The following is a 6000-nucleotide window of genomic DNA, read 5'->3' as shown; positions in this document are numbered from 1 at the left end:
CATAGGAGGTCTGACTTATGACTGAAAACCATTATGGAAAATAAGCTGTAATGAATATGTAGGAACGTGATCATTACTCCATGAAAAATTTTCATGATTCCATCTTGAGTTGTAATTGTTGGAGTATGACTTATTTTGCTGCCCATCGAAGCTCCCATCAAATTGCATTGATTCATAATAGGCTGGATAACAATCATTTGAATGCCTATCTCCACAAAGCTCACATGTCACAAAAGGACTTTGAAAAGCAGTCATACTCCAAGTGTTAATTTTCTGAGACAAAGCATCTACTTGCGTGGCTAAAACATTGATTGCAACCAATGCATAATCACTAGTAACCTTCTTAGGCACAAATTGTTTAGATGGCCACTGATAGTTCATCACCTCAATAAAAAGTATCTGAAAATAAAAAGAAAAGTTTGAAGTAAGATTAGGAATGCTTGGTCTTAATATTAACAAGAAAGAGTTAAAAATCAATTCCCCGGCAATGGTGCCAAAAACTTGTTATGGCTGAAATACCGAAACATATGCAGTGCAAGTCTACACCTCAAAATTGCTCTCATTCTTTCACTAAAAATTCTTCTTTCATTAAATACCTACAAAAGCACAAATAAATCAATAACAATCTATCTTAACCATATTAACACCAAATTAAGCATAAAATTAACTATGATTAGATTGACTCACCTAAATTAACTAATTTAAAATAATTAAATTAAACCTACTAATTTCTATGCATTACTACAAGAACTAAACTAAATTATTATCAAAATTAAGCTCAAATAACTCTATATTATAGAGTTATCACATACCGAGTGGTGGGGGCGAAATAAGTCTTAAAGATAATGTCTATTGAAAAGCTCACATTGAAGTCAATTTTGCCAGTTCCTTGAATTCTATCTAAACTCCATTTGCAACAACAATTAATGCATCATTTAGAAAGAAGTTTTATAAAAGTAATAGAGATTTATATTTGATGCATTGTCAATGACTATGAATTTTGTGAAAAGTAATAGAGATTTATATTTAATACATTGTTTGTGAATATAAATTTTTTTTTCATTTTCTAGCAGAGATTAATCAAATTTATAATTACAATTAAGGAAAACTAAAAATTAATTTTAAAAGGCTGGATAGAATCGAAACTTGTCTTTCATAGATATATAAATGTTGACGAAATTTTAGATTTAAATCCCTAAATTTCCCATCACGGATAAACCACCCAAGCTAAAAAAAGATTATTCCATTGATTCTTAGATTCCAAGCACATCAACAATCATAGCACTGTTGTAGTTGAATATAAACAAGAACAAGATGTAGTGTTTTTCCTTCACAGCTACAATTGGCAACCTTCAAAATCATGCCATTGTTCAATCTTATAGCAACTATGAAAATACACCTTCAGTTGTTAGCCAACAATATGAGGCAATCTTTTCAATCCATGTTTGTATAGGTTTGAATATCCCAAAGCTCAGAGGCCTTTAACCCATTTCATTATCCTTCAATTCCACCTTGCAAAGAGATAATTGGAATTTGTGGGTTCTTTATTATGCATGACGGCACTATGTTCCTTTCCCTTTTTTTTTTTATTTTCTTACACTTTTAAGGAAAATGTAAATGATTACTATAAATTTGGACAATATTTTCTTAATTAAATTTTATAAATATTTACTTACAAATTAAGTTTTGAGTTTTTCTAAATTTGCTTAACAATGAGATCATAACATATTATTCACTGATAGCATATGAAATCTATACATCGATAGTGTATCAAATATAAATCCTATTTAATAGAGAAAGGATTTAAACAAACCAACCAAAAGAAATAAGTGTTGAATAAACTTATGAATGGTGACTCTGCTCCATCCCTCCTTAGATACTTCCAAAAATATATAACCGTTTGAATGTGTGTCTTCAGGATATTAAAGCTTTTTTTATGTTGATATTTTTTCTATTTGCTTTTTGTTATTTGTTTTTTACTTTTAAAACAAATTACTAGAAAATAAAAGAAAAGGTAAAAATAATGCAATAATTGATATAAAATACACAAATAATTAAAAATGAATATCAATTATTACATAATAAGTCTATATACATGTAAAGTCAAGCATTTTGCTTTCTAAAATTAAACTACACATTTCTATGTATAATATCAGAAAATGAATACAAATTATGGTTTAAAATACAATAGAAGATATTCAAACTTGGATTCAAAACATAGAATAAGCTAGTGTTAGCTCAATGTTGTTTGTTATAATAACAAAACGTTTTTATCTAAAGCATTCGTATCTTGTACTCCAACATGTTTTTTGGAGTGTACAAAAAAAAATTTATTTATTGGTCAATTTGGACTTGAAAAAGATTGGTTTGAGATAGTAAAGAACAAAGATTAAATTAGAATATCTCATGTCATCATTTCACATAATTATTCTATACCATGTTATCATTTTGTAGACTTGTCACCTGACACAAAATGATAACATTTAACGTTAGAAAAAAGTTCCATTAATGTTTAACGGTTTAATAGGAGTACTAAACTTGACTTATCATATAATGGAAATTGAACTTGATTCTAAGAAATGATATGTATGCAACTCTTTAAATAAAAAGATACATACACATTAATAAGATTTTTTTAAGGGGGTAAATAATAGTAGCACTTGTCCACAAAAAAAATTAGAAATCTAAAAGCCCAGTCCATTTCCGATTCTCTTGGCCTAGTAAAAAAGTTATATGATAGGTGTTAAGCTCTATTTGTTGTTCTTTTTACTTGTGGTAGGAAACAGAGGTAACCTTTAAAAGGGTTTTCACTTTGAAATGTTGTTTGTCTTGATGAAATTATCGTTGAAGTGAATCAATAATAAATTACTCCTTTTTAAAGGAGAATTAACTTAGGATATGGACCACACACACAAAAAAGCCATACACACACGGTCCACACAGATAAATGCGCACAAGACAGCCCGCATGAAGGGGTCCAATAGCTGTTAAGAAGAGTAGCAGCCAAGTAAAGTATTTTAAGGCAATTAGAATACTTTCCATATTTAAGTTTTCCTTGGTTGTTGATTACTTTTCTTGCCCAACAAGTAAGCTTAGTTTTTAGGACATTTATTTTTATATCATTTACTCTATTTGCACTCTAAGGAAGTTTAGGATTAGAATACTTCTTTATTTAATTTACTTACATTACAAGTAGGTTTAGGATGAACTATGTCTATAAATAGTCCCTTTATGTTTCATTGTAAAATCGAATAGGGTTTTCCTAGATTCTATTGTTTTGAGACATTGTAAAATTGAGCAAAGTTTTTTTACTCCATTCTTTTGAGACATTTTATTTTTCATGGTATAAGAGCAGGTTTCTATCCTAACTTTGTTTTATTTTTTCAACCATAACGTTGATTTGGTTGTGGTACAGTGATGTCCTTTCCCTTTGATTATTTTTCTGTCGACAACTTTAGTGTCGTACATAATTTGTTCTCCTTCGGTAGCTTCAACGTCGTGCATGATTTATTCTTTGTTAGTAGCTTCAATGCCATACCATTGGCAGCTTTGGTGTCGTACGTGATTTATTTTTCATCGATTGCTTTGGCACTATATGTGATTTGTTATACCGTCGATTGACCATTAAAAGATGATTCTAATATTTTCCAAGGATGGTTTGATAGCAAAACCTGATGTCAATTCTAGGGATTTCCAATCTTAGATCTAGAGCAACATGGTGATAAAATCATGTCTCATCAACTCACTTTCTCAGAAGTTACAAAAAGGTGTTGCCCATGTGGAAACTATGATCAAAATATGGCTCGATTTAGAAGAATGATTTACTCGAGGAATTACGTCCCAAATATATGAATTAGAGCAATCCATATAGATGCATCCAGAGTTAGAAGTGTTCTTGAGACAACCAATGAGAAGTTGCCTTACATGAACCCACAAAATCACAAGGGCAAAAATAAACGTTTGGATGAAATTACTTAAGGGCTCATCGACAACAAACATTGGGCCACCATCGATTAGGGGTTCCAGATGCCTTACACACTTACAGAGCTGAGACACACCAACAAGGGGCACCTAGATGAGCCCTACAACATGACATGGAATGGTAATGTTAGCATGCTAGCCTAACGTGTCAAGTGTCAAGACTGCGCATATCCAGTAACAACACAAAAAACTGCACACTTGAGTGTTGGCACATTAGCAAGGAGTGCCCATGGGCTGCACACATTGAGAACTAGTATGCTAGAAGAGTGTGAGGACATAGCTCGCACAACAGTGGGTCACGCATATCATAACCTTACGATAAGGGGAGCTGTGCATAACATAGTCACATATACTTGGAACATGCACTTACGACATAGCTAGAAGGTGCTGCACGGTAAGGAAAAAAAGCAGACGGGCTGCACACACATGAGAGCCTACACCAATGGGTCATGCACACTTAGCCCGCATCTTAAAAGGTCGCGCACATAACGAACATGCATCAAACAGCCTCACATGGGAGTGTCACACACATTAAGACTTCAAACCCATAAGTCGCGTACCAAAAGGTCTTGACTGAGAGACCTACACACTTGAAGGCTTTATACAAAAAAGACACACCTTAGTGGTCAAATTGGTTATAATGTGATGCCTTTTTAGTGGCTATAATGTGATGTCTTCTTCTTATTGCTTCAATGCGTAATTGAAAACTCTATTAGTTAGATGTCAACAACGCCTTGTTGCATAGTGATTTTGAAGAAGAAGACTACATGAAGATTTTTCAAGACTTTTCCAAACAAGGGGAGCACCGAGTTTGTCATCTTCAAAAGTCTACATCTGTTGATTCATTATTTACATTTACTCATCAAGGATCTTTTACTGTTGTACTTATTTTAGCATAATGAGGTCTTAAAAGTTGCAAACTGGCTTCCTCACCCATTGATCAACAACATAAACTTGATATTGATTCAAGACAACTTTGTGATGATCTTGGACAGTATAAATGTCTCATTACCAAATTATTTTATCTCATGATCACACATCCGAATATCAGTTACGCAGTGCATAAATAGAGTGCACCAGGAGCCTGTACGAGTCCAAACAATATAAGCGTCTGAGACAACCACACTTTGATGCTTTCATATGAATTCTTTGATACCTTAAAATTGTGCACAAATAAGGCACTTGGTCGGAAGCAATTTCAAACTTTGTTGGGCAAGTTGGGCATTTTCAATCTTCATGCTCTAACTTAAGGGAAAGTCAAGGAGAATTAACTTAGAATATGGGCCACATATGCAAGAGAGCCATACGTACATGGTCCACACAAACAAACGCAGATAGGACAGCTGTCATAAAGGGGTCCAATAGCTGCTAAGAAGTTAGTTAAGTAAAGTATTTTAAGGTAATTGAATACTTTCCATAGTTGTCACAGCCCAAAACTCGGGTGTTGTTGAATTTTCTACTCACGCAAGTGTACGTATCGCACAGTTAATATAGATATGAGTAGAGTGTCGATCCCACAGAGAATTGAATTAATCCTTACAGTTAACTACTAAAATTAATACACCTTAATTTTATCTAAACAATTTAAATTAATAAAATAATAACGAAAACTAAAACTTAATCTAAAATCTATTAGCAAATTTACTTTATTAAATGTGAATGACTACTAGACCTAAGATTATGATGTCCCTCAATACTTTATCTGATTATTGTCTCTCTCTCTTAACTCAGTTTAATGGATTAAGTTGCTAACCTAGAGTTCTAAATTATTTACAAGTCTTTGTCAAGTTTCTTATAAAAATATCTCTCTCAATTAATTTACTATATGTCTATGCAAATTAAATTGAAGAAAGATTCATTAAGTTTGTGCTCTAATTTTGGCTACGTACAACTTATAAGTGTATGTCTACCCTATATGCAAATCAAACCACCTAATCACTAAGTTCATTTGATCATACGCTATTCTATTCAAGGTTTACCTAAATCTCTTCTCCAACTCTAAAAGTTATTTTGCCATTC

The sequence above is a fragment of the Theobroma cacao genome, chromosome 2, assembly GCF_000208745.1.
Source record: "Theobroma cacao cultivar B97-61/B2 chromosome 2, Criollo_cocoa_genome_V2, whole genome shotgun sequence".
In the NCBI taxonomy this organism is placed as follows: domain Eukaryota; kingdom Viridiplantae; phylum Streptophyta; class Magnoliopsida; order Malvales; family Malvaceae; genus Theobroma; species Theobroma cacao.
The sequence above is the reverse complement of the archived record's forward strand: the minus strand, read 5'-3'. Positions refer to the sequence as shown.